Here is a 14,688-nt window from a genome sequence, read left to right as displayed (position 1 = left end):
AAGATCGAAAAAGATAATAACGCTGATAATGTTCTATACATGAAGTAAACATTAAATACAATTGTATGCTCTCTGTTTTTAATCTTCGTTTTTAAAATGTTCTTCAAGTGTTTATTTTACTGCATCTTTTAAACTTGTTTGTGAGATTAACGGAGAATCAAACCCAACGATCATATTAATAGTATGTGATAGGTAAACTATCGATCATGTTAATAGTATGTGATAGGTAAGCTATTGATCATTGTAATATTATGTGATAGGTAAACTATCGATCATGTTAATAGTATGTGATAGGTAACTATCGATCATTTTAATATGATGTGATAGGTAAGCTAGCGATCATGTTAATAATATGTGATAGGTTAGCTATTGGTCATTTCAATATTATGTGATAGGTAAGCTATCGATCATGTTAATATTATGTTATAGGTAATCTATTGATCATTTTAATATTATGTAATGGGTAAGCTATCGATCATGTTAATATTATGTGATAGGTAAGCCATCGATCATTTTAATATTATGTGATAGGTAAGCTATTGATCATTTTAATATTATGTAATGGGTAAGCTATCGATCATTTTAATATTATGTGATAGGTTACATAGGTAAGCTATCGATCGTTTTAATAGTACACAATAGGTAAGCTGTCGATCAATTTAGTATCACACGATATGTAAGCTATCGATCATTGTAATATTACATGATAGGTATAGCTATCGATCATTTTAGTATTATGTGATAGGTAAGCTTTCGATCATTTTAATATGACATTGATATGTATGCTATCGATCATTTTAATATTACATGATAGGTAAGCTATCGATCATTTTAATATTATGTGATAGGTAAGCTATCGATCGTGTTTATATTACATGATAGGTCACTTTAGGTCACTTTACGCATATGAGAAAAATATATTTGAACTTGGAGATACCGTTTCTCAAAAAGACTATAAAAGTAGATTTGAATAAGTTTTGAAATATTACACTTTGCCTTCGTTAGTTGCTTCATATACAGTCTTGTTTTATAAGGTATATAAGCAGAACGTTACACAGTTATTGTTTTAGCATTACATAATTATGTCGTAGTTAAGCTGATAATATTATTCATATATCAAGTAATCCTTAAATACAAAGATCGGTTCTGTATAGTATATACTCTTTATTTTATTCTTTCATTGTTATTTGTATGCGCTTCATAAATGATTCTACTGGTTTTACTTTATTTCGGATCTTCTTATTTCTTTATACTCCGATATTTTCCTTCGAATTAGAACAATTCTAAGACTATATATAATACTTGCTCTAATTATTGTTATGTTTAGTCATTAATTGCTAGATTGCATTCTACTTCATCCATTCATTAATTTTACTTTCTTTCAAGATTTAGTTGCTTTATTTCGTTCCTTGTATTTCTATGTTATGAATTAATCTTAGATATTACTCACGCGTAATACAGTGAATATTAGAAGAATATTGTTAAATGTTATCATAATAACAATGACTTGCTGTCTACCGTTATACCATTGATTCTGTTACTCAAAATCAAACTAAAACATTGTCTAAGACATAAATTAATCACAATGACATGTTTTGTTTTTTTAAAACAGTTCTTGTTCCATTAGTATGATCTCTAATGATGTTTCTTTGAAGACAATAGGAACACGTGACAGTGACGTATTATAGTAAGATTTTAACATGATAGCAACGAAGATAATGTTCTGTATATTTAACATGGACCTTAAATGCAATGATTGGCTCTCCATACATATCTTTATCTTCTTGTATCGTTATTTTGATACTTCTTAATAAGGATGCGGGTTAATGATTAATGAATATTCATGATCTCGTCATTGTAAATCAGTTTTTGTCGTATTTGCTTTAACCCAATTGGATGTTATGAAGCCATGACGTTAACCACTAAACCCAAGCCCTGTAACGCAAAACTGAATATATTTACATAACTACACACAGAGATTAACACATACATATGGAAGACATCACTGCGTTGCGGTATCTGTTTATGATATGACATATTTCCAAGGATATAATTATCACTTTATTTTGTAATTGTTTTTGGTATCTTCCGTATTTCTGCATGTAAGTACAAATATACAATGTTTGCAACAAATACACTTGTTCCCTTTGAGGCGATCCCGGTCTCTCATTGTGATACAATCACAACCGATAAATCCCGTTAACCGGTTACTATATCATAAGTTCGTATATTAGAATCTTTTCATGAAGTTATTGATATGTATTGATATTGTAATGTCAATGGAAGCAATAAAAGAAAACTAATCAGATATATATTGTCAACATTGTTATCTCTGTGTAACACGTAGTCTATGTACTAACTTGTAATTTCAACGTCATGTGTGCCTTTTGAAAAATTCCCACCCCTTTTTTGAAAAAGGGGGTGGGGAGGGGTTCTCCTTGCGGATTCCCTCCATTGTATTAACCTTAAATCGAGATGAACTTCCTCATTGAATCTCGTTTGGTAAATTAAAGATGAGTTAATAAGCTGGTATTTCAATGGTGCCGTTACCCCTGGCCTCTATATTACTACTGAATTCATTTCTCCCGTACAATGTCCTTTCCCTTCCCCGTTCGTCCTCAACTGCATTGGATACCACGTATGTCTGTTTCTATGTATTGATAACGTCATAATGCTTATCAATATATGCTAACATTTTTGGAGGCCTTTGTTACGTAACACTTCGTCACGCCCGTCTGCAGTGTTTTCCTTAAACTGTACCCTAAAACGCAAACGAAATTGTAAACTTGCTGAGAATGTTTATTAATACATCGATAACGAGATCCGATTCTATTTTATTTTATAATTTTATGTCGTGAATTTGAAGGTTTGCTTCATAGACTTGTTTTTGACATAGATTTCAATCCTTTCTTGTTTTCACTCTCTTTGACTCAGTGTCTAAAGGTCGTAAACATTGACCTATATTGATGTCTGGCAGTAATATAAATGGCTTATTTTATCCTTCATGGTGTGATTTTGTGGTCTGCAGTAAAAGAGATATATCGTCTCGTTAACACCGCGGTTTATGGTATACCGCCAGCTGACAGATTGTGACAATTCATCCTAAGCAAGCGATATTATCAGATTGATACAAAGTTCAATGATTGGATAATGATTGCTCCTTGTTTAAGGTGTTTAATTAGTCAAAGTTTTGATACTAATCATTAAATTCATAAACAAATAAAACAGAACACACATCAAAGAGCGGGGGCGGCTGGAAATCTGGACACACTAGCATATATGACGTCATGATCAATTGTTGGGGCGTAAGATATGCATCATCACATATATCATGACAAGACTGGACTGGAGGGGAGGGGGAGGGGGAGGCTGGTGCGGATAAGTTACATTATTTAGGTTGTACTGATGTCACATGTGGTTAAATATCTTACCATGAACCTTGCCTTGTCAATATAAAGCAATTTTAACTTCTATAATGCGGAAGTCATTGTTTTCCAAGATGACAATATTACGGTAAACAACAGTCGATCCATTCAAGAGTGAGGCAAGAACGGGATATGTGTGGAAGGCTAATATAACCGGAACGATGGTAAAACCTAATCATGTTTGGTTAGTGTACGGATGAAAATAATTTTACATTTATCGACACTTTAAGTAGCATTTTTGTGGGTAAGTTTGTAATTTTTCATCTCCTCCGACCAAGCCATGTAAGATTAACTCCTGTTTTAATATTATCAATATATCTTACCATGTGAATGTTGCCGTACAACTGCCGATAAAACTAAACTGATTGGACCAATAATACACGATAAAATGCATGTAAGTTATGTAACACACAAATTCAGTGCAATATTTTACTTCTTCATTTACAAGCCATCCATCTGCATACATTTTTACATCATTTAATGATATCCTAATTTACCTAAATTTACTCTTAAGCAAACGTTACGTAACAAATATGTAAGGACAAGAAAATGTTTCTCTCATTGTAAACCTCAAAGCAGCCATATCTCCCAGAAGAATGTTACCAAAACCTTCGACTTTTCAAAATGAGATTGCAATTAATCAAATTAAGGCACCTTGTTTTAAGTCGGTTAGTAAGAGTAATTAATAAAGTACATACAGTTTACAAATTGTAGTCAATCAGATAAGTTTTTAACTAGATCTAGAACATTCAAACTTTAACTTACTGTTTGTTTGAATTAAGCCTTACAAAGTTAACAAACAGTTTTGCTACTGTATTCCTGAAGCAAATAACACTTTCATCAAAATCAACCTAAATATTTACTTTAAATATACAAAGAATCATCTTCTTAGCCTAACACGAAATAGTCCATTGTTACAGGCTAGCATCCAATCTAAATATATACACTTAAAAAAATGTTGCATTCAAAGTGAAACCATTTATCTGTACTAGTTTTAACAATATCAGCATTGATCGCCGCACAGTTCTCATTTCTCTTTGAATAAAGCGTACGACCGCCCTCTAAAATAACAAAATTTGCATCACGCGGGGGACACAACTATCTTCTAATTATAATAAAGGTATCGTAAGATGAAGACTGCGGAGTACGGTCAGGATAGTCAGAGTGAGGTTGTAGGATTGTTTCGATCATCCATGTTTCTTTGAGATTAGAAGGGCTGCCCTGACATAAGTTAGTTCTTGATGTTCACAAGAATGAATATTCAAATAACATAATGATATATATACAAACACCAAGAGAAACAAAGGTGGAACCAGAGTAATGCACAGCTTACAACAGTAAAAGATTTGTTCATTTATTAGGGGAAGATTATTGTCGTTGGATCAATATCCCAGGATTTTACCTTGTGATTCTTTCGCGATAATATCGCTAATCCAGATGGATGTAGGCTATATACTACCATGAATTAAGGATCAACATGATATTCAGAGACCTACATCTTTTCGTTGGCTGAGAAGATGATTCCTTGTGGAGGATTAAGTTTGTTGAGAGGATCGGTTTAGTTTTATACCGGGATACACTTTAAACTATATAGCATAACGATAGTTATTTTCTAATGGTGAAGTTCGTGCGTAATTTTACCTTCCTGACTTCTCGAAACTTCTTGGAGATCAACAGATATTGGATTTCAAAGTCTTGTCCAGTTGACCTCTCGTCATCCATGTGAGTACACATTCCAATGAAATTCTATGTTAATATTAGAAAACTGGAATAAACGGTACTATGTTAAACAGGAACAACAATTTACTTCTCAAAGATAAGTATAGCACAACCCACAAATAATTAACTTGAACTAGCCCATGATTTTCTTCAATAAATAAGCAACTTCTACATGTCCTATATTGTAATTAAGTTTAATAAATCAAATACGAGAATATGTACGCATCCCTTGATGTAAACAATAACGCTACCCTCAAATACTGACAAACTAGGCATGCAGTAGCTGGTTTAAGTCTTAAGGGGATAGAGGGTAAATTTCAATAGTCTTTCCTGAAATGTCGATCGGAAGGGAAACAGACATTGGATACCGCTGTTACCGGTCGAAAAGTAAAATAGCGGCTTACCTACTAGCAGACAAATTGGTTTATGGTTAAAATATTGTTTGAAACATCCTCCGATTATTAATCATCACCCCAGCCCAAACTGAAAGCTTTGAATAAGGTGAATTATGTAAGACAATGGTCCTTCACTTTCATAGAGACGGACTTGTATCGCGCAGTCATGTTCCATCAATTGTGCTGCATTTGACACAGACACCAGACAAAAAAAAGTTACACAGACACCTGTGTCTCATTTCTTTTCATAATTATAGTAAATTAGTCATCATTTCCGGGGTATGAAACTCGTTTGTTGGAATATAAATTAGAACCAAACCTAATTTGATTTTACAATATCATTTAAACTATAAGCATTAAGTCGAATTATGTACTGTTAATTCATCAATCTATATCCAATTATTGTTTCGCATAATTCATCAGTGGGCGTTAAGTAAAACTGGTCAATACATACCGTCACAATTTCGGTACAAATAATTCCATTACTAATGTAATAATACACATTCGCCGTGAGAATATTATATCCATGCAGGCAAGAACAAATTTACGATTTTCAGAAAGAGTTCCGATGGTGTGCCTGCATTTGTGGGTGCTTGCGCGTGTGTGTGTGATGTTAATTTTCCATTCACAGAGATGAAAGCACCACTGTAGCCTAACTTAAACATACCTCTACTGCCTTCCTTATTTTGTTCTCGAAATGTATTGGAAAATTACATTTAATTCTCAGCACTGCATGAGTATGCCATTGTTCATTATTCTAATTACTACTTTCAGCAACTTAAAATAATGCCTTCTAACCTTGCTTGGTTTAAATCTTAAGACATGGCTACTATAATAGGTGGTTACTGTATATAGTAGAAGAAAAGCCCATACATATATGTGTTGTGCATGCATGAATTTATAGTGCATATTTGCCCATTTGTTTAATTTTAGTTGTATTACTTATATTTTGATTATGGTTCAACTCCAATTTACATATTCAAAATGAATATTTAGTTCCGTGGTGATCCAAATGCTTATATGTATTTGGTGTAATTGAAATTTGGAGAACATAATTAACTGTATTGTTTAGTCGGTCAAAACAAATTACCATACCATTTGATATCATTTATCCCAAAATATTATCGTTCCATATGCAAAATGAAAGCTCATATTTAAGAAGCAATATTCTATATTGTGCATGCAAATACGTGACGTGTTAGTACTTCAACATGGCACATACAAGCTTAAAATACACCGCGCGTCATAACTCGGCACAGACTTGTCCAATAACCAAAGAAGTATGACAGGTTCTGGCGCACCATACATATACACTGTTAGGGCATACGTAAGTACATTGTAGAGGCGTCAACAAGCTGATACATCACGTTTGTCAACATTGGTTAATAGGATGGAAAATTTAGTATATTTCAGTGTGCTGGTAATGTGATATGCATCTCCACGGATTGCCCCCTTGTCTATTATTTGTAGTGAATATCATTGTTAAATATTTACTACAGACGTTATTTGAGAAGTGTGTGTCGCTCAGTACAAATTAGTTTTTAGCTTTAAGGTCATATTACGACCAAGCCGGTTCAGTTACATGATCTTGATAGAGGGTTTACGTATAAGCAAATATCAAATAGCATCAGCTAATAAAAAGTAATTCAACAATTGAACACTTTGGATGATTAATACAAGTGATATATATTTAGGGGATAAATACGAGGGGAACCGGTCTTAAATTTGATTTGAGACCGATGATGATGTCATCGAGGAGGCTGAGCGGACGTCATCAGAGGTCTCAAATCAAATATAAGACCGGGTACCCTCGTTTTTATCCCCATTCATAAATGACCCTCACAAATGTTAGAAAACGGCATTTTTTCGCTAATTTTTGCTGATCTGTATTTAATTCTCCTTATGCCTCCCTTGATCTTTCTCCTGAATGACGCCAGTAGTAGTAGTAGTGCTAACGTTATTGTTAGGCTTAACGACAAGGTTTTTATTGTTACTAGTGTCAACATTGGACGCTTTACGCTTCGGTTCTTCTTTGAAGCACCTCGATAAGGTTGCTGACATTGACTCTAGCTCAGAATTAAGCTTAAAATTAATCACTAAGTCATTCATGCTACTCGAAGTATTTAGCTGCATGATTTAAGAAGTACGTACAGTGTGTATTGAGACTCGGTGTGTGTGTGAGAACATATACAGTACTACTGCTGTAACTAATTGCAAGTAGACTATAATACTGTACAGTATTCTTTTGCAATTTGGAACATTTCTTTGCCCATAAACATATTTGCATATTCTCATGGCAACGTTACACCATGTCTTCATTTCTTTTAATTATGAGTTCATGATTGCCACGGCAACAAACCAGTGTTTGTCTAAAATTTCGATCCTGAAGCAAATCTCCTCTTTATACACTAGACCAGTCTCGAATCGCATTCGAAAATAGTTTGGATAATAAGAAAATATGATACTTATAAAGAAACTATAATCCAATAGGATTACTCTCATGCGGTTACTTGTATTAAAATAATATCCTATATGTATTACACTGACAGGGTGATATACCATCCATGCTTAAGCAGGAGGTATTCCTTGCCAATACATTGCTCCTTGAGAGGAAGTGAAATCTCGCTTCGGATGTTTTTTTTTTTTTTTTTTTTTGGGGGGGGGGGTGGATTTTGGCAAGTTTTTCATCAGGAAGCAATAAAAGTTTCATCAAAAGTCGGATTACTAAAGTAATGTTATATTTCTTGGTAGAATTTATCACGTCAAGAGCATTACCCGAGAAGTCAGAATAGTAGTTTAAATCACGGCATAAATATCAATGCTTTCATGTGAATGACCTTTTCTTGCTGTCATTAATGGATTGCTTGTTTACAAATGTTCCCGTTACAATAATAATTTACTATGCATAAGTTAAATACAAGTAACTACACAACAACTCTGCTGACCATGAATGAGTTTTTATCTGCTCCAACATTGTGTAAGTCGTGTTCACATACTATACACTCATTTACCATGCATATAGCTATCGATAATCGTTTCTTGTAGACAGCATAGGGAACCAAATTAACAACATATGATTTGCTGAAGTTCATTATCTTGAGCTCCTATGTGTACTACCGATTAAGTTACACGGGTATAAAGTTATACTTGATTTCACGCCTTCGATACTAGAGGTGTTCGTTGTAACATATCTTGGGCGATTTTATTTTGATGATTATTGACATATTGCTCTTATTTATGAACACCTGCAGGGGGCAAGGGAAGATCAGGGGACTTGCACCCCCAAATAAAATTGTTAACAACAATCAGGGTTAAACAAAACTAATGATGCTTACAAATCAGTGGCGTAGGAAGGTACTTTTGAGTGGGGGGGCTGAAGACTGATGGCCGGCCTGGGGGAGGGGTCTAAGGGGAGGGGGTTTCCCCCTCCCCTTTGGAATTTTTAAATAAGAACTTGTGACCTAAAGCAATATTTTAAATGTAATTCGTATGATTTCCTCATGTTGTCATAACAAGTTTCGAAATTTCGCCAAAATTCGAGCCTCTGGTGATCAAACGGGTTGGAAATTGATGTTTTATAAACGGGGCAATCGTTTTAAAACACAATAAATCACTTTGAATACATATTTATTGAATAAAAATATCGCCGGTCAGGTGAATATACCCGGACCGCATAGAATAGACTACTTTGCTAAATGGTAATATATAGTACATGATATTATAACCTATGAAAAGGTATCAACATATTTTATTGAAGGGCAACCCTTCAATAAGGAAATAAACTTGAGAGGGAAAATAAGCAGTAACGACTGAATAATGTCACTTGATGCAGTTCACTTTGTTGCACACACTTATATAAAACAATGTCGATTTGTATTGTTCGGCGTTGTCTCTGTAGGAAGATTCCTTGTACAGTTTGAAGGATAATAAGACCTGTACATGTGACGTAGGACGCGAATAGGTATTATTGGCACCTTAATTACGTTCAACTGATCTCAAACATATATAGACGAGGTTCAAAGGAATTGACTCAACTTTACGTGAATATGTCTAGTAAAAAGCTTGGAAGGGGATTTTCCGTTTCAACTATGTCCAGCTATTGCACACGTTCCTGCATATCAATCATCAACTCAACACGCTTCTAAAGACAAAGGTGATACACATTATTTTTAGACGTTCCGTCAAAAACCATGAATATTAGTTTGCGTACGTTCATATATTTATCGTAATTGCCAGCGACATGTGTTACTTGTGTGACATATGAATATTCATGTCCCGTCATTTCACGAGCTGCACTTTTCAATCTCTATATGCGTACTAAGAGATATCGAGAGTTGGTTCGAATGTGTGAGGAAAAATATGGGACGGCAAATAAATGAAAAGTCTAGGCGAGCTGTTACGTCGATAAGGTAAGATTGTACACTCCCCTCTTTTTAGTCTGCCTTTTATATGTCTAGCGACGGTATTTGCTTCTGGAAAAGCCCCCCCCCCCTCTCAAAGAAAGAAAAGATGGATAAAAAGAGAGATTTGAAAGTTGAAATTGTCACATTTCATAGTTTAAGATGATGCCATTGTTGCACACTTGCTGATGATGTTTTGTATTTCTTACATATTTGCATTACTTATCTGCTTTGATATGAGTGTCATTCACTGTTTTAAATGCACCACAGGCATTGACTTTATATGCACTTGCAACCACGTTAGGTAAACTAGCCACATGTCTTAGTCAAGGTCAAAACAATAAACTGGAATATGTATGTATGTATATTAGATCCTCCTGCAGGGCAGGAACTCGCGAAGAAGCCATCATTGGCTTATCAAAGCCGCAAGCTGACCGAAGTCAGTCTCTTACATTCATATTTAACGTCCATGATTATGAATTGTTAATTGTCAACAACTCTGTAACTGGACGACATATATACATTAATCTGGGATTAACTCGAACCGGACCGGAACCGGAACCGAACCGAATATAAAGAAAAACAAAGCAATTTGTTGTTAGTGCAGGCATGTGCAGCAATAACATTACAGCTGTTTGGTACATCCGTCGGAAATGAGTGAAAGTTTCACCGGAATGTTACTTCTCTAGTCATACTCAGCTGTTTATACAGAAAGGGAAAATGCTGGTAGTAATGTCGTAAAACTCATGGAACATTTTAGATATGTACTAACAATTGTAATAACAATGTTGATATTTTATTTAAACTAGCGGAGAACATCTATCAGAGTTTTATATGTATTCTCTTGTTTCTTAAGTATACCGTTCAGTTCTTTATACAATGATAACCATAATAAAGGGAATCCAAACAAACCACGTCTTCACCAATGTACGTGTACATGAGATTAATATATCCGACCGACTAGACGTGCATGCCAAATATGAAATATTGCACTTGCCGTAACTAAGGCGGGGTTTAGGTTAATTCAGACTTTCCGATTGGAGAGGGGCGGGCGTGTCCCTCGTAATTACGCCACTGACATTGAATCCAATTAGACAAGTCAACTAATTCAATTAATAGTAGTTGGTAGTATATTAAAAATACAGAGATTACAAATATTTTTGACAAATAATCAAATGTACAAATCGTATTTTTATATACAATATGACAAATGCATTGTAATGTATAAGTACTAAATAATGTTCTACCGTGGCTAGAGTCAATAGTAAACCGATAGTATACTTGTTTTAAAATAATACCCACGATGAAACTATACATATGAAGTCGCGTAGCTAGGAATTTGCCAAGAGAGGGGCGAACCTGTAAGGAAGATATCAGAGTCGTAGATTCGGCGTTGGATACTATCTAAGCGTAGCGCCACCATTAGTTGGCGCGAAGCGTAAAAGAAAATTTTGGCCGAAAGTGCCTCCCAGATCGCTGGAAATGTCACTTCCCAGGCCTTGCAAGATGCATTTAAGCATTTTATATTTGAAATTACTAGCGATATCATAAAAACGTAAACAAAATATGCTCAAGGGGGTCGCCCCTTCGCCCCCCCCCCCTTTGGCTACGCACCTGTACATGTATCAATATAACACTAGTTTTAGACATTTGTCAATATTAACTCAGATGGCTTTGAGCACTCTGGTCGCCATAACATGTCTCTGTTTGTGCCAAGTACACCTACTCTTTCACAAAAACGGGTAAAATCAAATTCAATTTCAAAGTCGAATGCACAATGTATGTATGTAGACGTACAAATGATCTGGCTTTTTGCCGTATAACGCAAAGCGGATCACTATTGTCAAGGTTTCACTACTTAAACACACGGCGATGCAATTACTTACTGATTGTTGGCATCCAAATGGACATTATAGTAATGTTTGCCTTGTTGGAGTCAAATTATATCGTTGAAATACTTAGAGCTGTTTTTTCTTCTTCAGTAAAGTGTATTTTTCTTGTAATTGCCTATAACTTTGTTTGGAAATGTAATGTCAAAACTAAGAACCTGTTGTCGGGACGGGTGTTAGATTAGGAGAAAATTAAAAAATGATGTCAATTATATAAACTCTTAGAAGAGAGGGGGTGTTGGTGGTATCAGGAGGGAGTTGAAGGGTAATGTAGTTCATTCAATGACACTTGAAGAAAGAGCCATTGATATGACTAGGGAATTACTTAAATATGACGACTTGCCTGTTAATATTATACATGCTTTTTTTTTTTTTTAGGTGGGGGGAGGTAAGGGAGGTGTGAAATAATTACAATAATTTAGAATTCTAAAGAAAGAACAATTTCTTAACTGGTGGAAGTCATTCGAAAAGTGTTGTCATCGGTGGAGGTATAGGAAGGTAGTAGAGAGCTTAGTGGACACGCGATATCAATTAAAGAAAGTATACAATAGAAACATTCAGCTGATTATATGAATATGACTACTTGTCTAATAATATTAGATGTGTGGGGTCTGCGGTAGTGTGAAATAGACATACAATGTCAACGTAAATGTCTGATATATGACAAACGATAACTATTTAATCGTTAAAACTATCTAAATTATTAACGATGATATGCTATCAGTCGTATACATTATGCACGATACGCAGATGTTAATAAGAATATTAAACATTTTGTTTTTGTAGTATTTTGCTTTTCTATATCCAAATAAACACACAAATTGTTTTACGTCATATTATTATTAATTTTTTTATATGAATTAATGGATTGATTTCATGTTTTAAATTCTAATATATAATTAAAACTATTTATATTTTCGACAAAAAATAATTATCCCTGATTAATTTTGGAAAAGTTTCTAATCATCATAATCATTTTTTTCCCGGCTAAAAGATCTTTTAATTTGACCCCCCAAAAAAGAAGGAAAAACATTAATCTTTACCATCTTATCCATTAATGAAGAAATTGTGATGTGATGAACTTGGACAGATGTGCAGTTACTGAAATTACGTTAACGGTTATTTTTCAAATGATATAGGTCCCGAGAAAAAAAAATAAATACACGTTTGGCCACGTATGTAAGTTGGAACGTGCATCTAATTATGTTACTGGAATTCACCATTATATGTTAGTATATAGTAGTTTTGTCATTATTATTCAAATCATTTGGAAAGGAAAAGACCATAGTCATCGCCTGGCACAGTGTTTGCAAATACAAAGATTCAGTAAAAATGTTTAGCACTGTGGACGCTGCTTGACTTAAAATATTTCAATATAAGCAGTGTTTTGTTAATTATTGGAGAAACAGAGAAATAAAACAAAAGGGTTGTTAGCATCCATTCAATTATCAATAAAAAATGTTAACTCAATCTGACAATAGTAATCCGTAGGCCATGTTGGAACCAACCGTCAGAGAACAAATGAGTGCTGGATACCAGGTTCAATACACCGCCTACAGGTTTGTAGGTAAAGCTACGCTTCTAAGGCAAGAGGTTCGAAACCGGTAAAGAAGTTTTTAATTCCACTGTTCTCAACTGCCACCTGTATCGAGCAATACTAGTTGTCACTCTCGGTAAGCACGTCATACCCCCACAACAGTGGCGTAGCCAGACTTTTCCATCGGGGGGGGGCAAAGGGGGGGGGGGCGAAGGGTCTGATTGGTGGGGCAGACTAAGCTAGTACAAAATACATACCAAACAGTTTGCATGACAAACTGTGGCAAATCGGGTATTGTGTCAGCAATGTAGGGCACAGATGGTCACTCTAGTTAGCTGACGTTTTATGTTATTTCCACATAGGTATTATTAACGATAAAACTGATCACTGAAAAAGTCATCGATAATTCTCTTTAAAAATCTGAATAGACTATGCTCTTTCTGTCAGTATTCAAAGATGATCAGCATGATATCTGACTTGCCTGGGAGTGTAACCCCCCCCCACAATCAACAAAAGATGTTATCATTCCCCCTGCGGGCCCATCTTTTGCACTTTCTAGGGCTCACTCAAACAGTCTAGCGAATGTTAATTCGCCTATTCTGATGACTGTCTGCGAACTTATCGACGAATTTTGCGCCCTATTACAGACTCAGCCTCAGCTAAGGTGACCATATTTTCGTGACTGAAATCGGGGACATTTATTGCGTGACTGATATGGGGGAGGGGTTAAAGGGAGGGGCTGTCCCCCTCCCCTTTAAGAAATTTTCAAGTGCCTAAGGTGCTTAGATGTAAAATGGTGATACTTTGAAGCACTTTTTAAATCAATTTTATTTTCAAAAATGTAGCTTTTATTTAAATGAAATCCACTTACTTTACGTAGTTCTTTGAATGCTTGTGATTTGCTCATGCTCACACTATAAGTGTCGTTGTGTCGCCGTAGTTGCCATTTATACGGTCGAAAGAGTGCTAGGCTAGATCGATCTAGCATATTTTTAACAGTGTTTCCACTTTACACTGGCCCACCTGAAATACTGGTTATAAGTTCCGTTCTGCGACTGCACACTTGACTAAATTTTGTTTTTACAATTATTTTACTAATAATGTGGGATATTTTCGAAATTCCTGAACATTTTGACGAATCGGGGACATTTTCGGGGACACTTGTTCATCGGGGAAAACACACTGTAATCGGGGACTGTCCCCGAAAATCGGGGACGTCTGGTCACCTCGGGCCTATGAGCTCACTACGGAAACACACACGTATATAGGCTACTAGGCTGTTATGTGTTGAATGTACCTAACCCAAGAAACACATCGCGATTG

General features: G+C 35.1%; 1 protein-coding gene across 8 annotated transcripts in view; it reads left to right on the top strand.

Annotated features, from left to right (window-relative positions):
* Positions 1–14,688, top strand: part of LOC139969978 (NLR family CARD domain-containing protein 4-like) — a 585,990-nt gene that overhangs the window by 212,574 nt on the left and 358,728 nt on the right. The window lies entirely within an intron of this gene.

Source organism: Apostichopus japonicus, chromosome 7 (assembly GCF_037975245.1).
Source record: "Apostichopus japonicus isolate 1M-3 chromosome 7, ASM3797524v1, whole genome shotgun sequence".
NCBI classification, from domain to species: domain Eukaryota; kingdom Metazoa; phylum Echinodermata; class Holothuroidea; order Aspidochirotida; family Stichopodidae; genus Apostichopus; species Apostichopus japonicus.
Note: the sequence above shows the minus strand (reverse complement) of the source record. Positions and strands in the feature narration are given on the sequence as shown.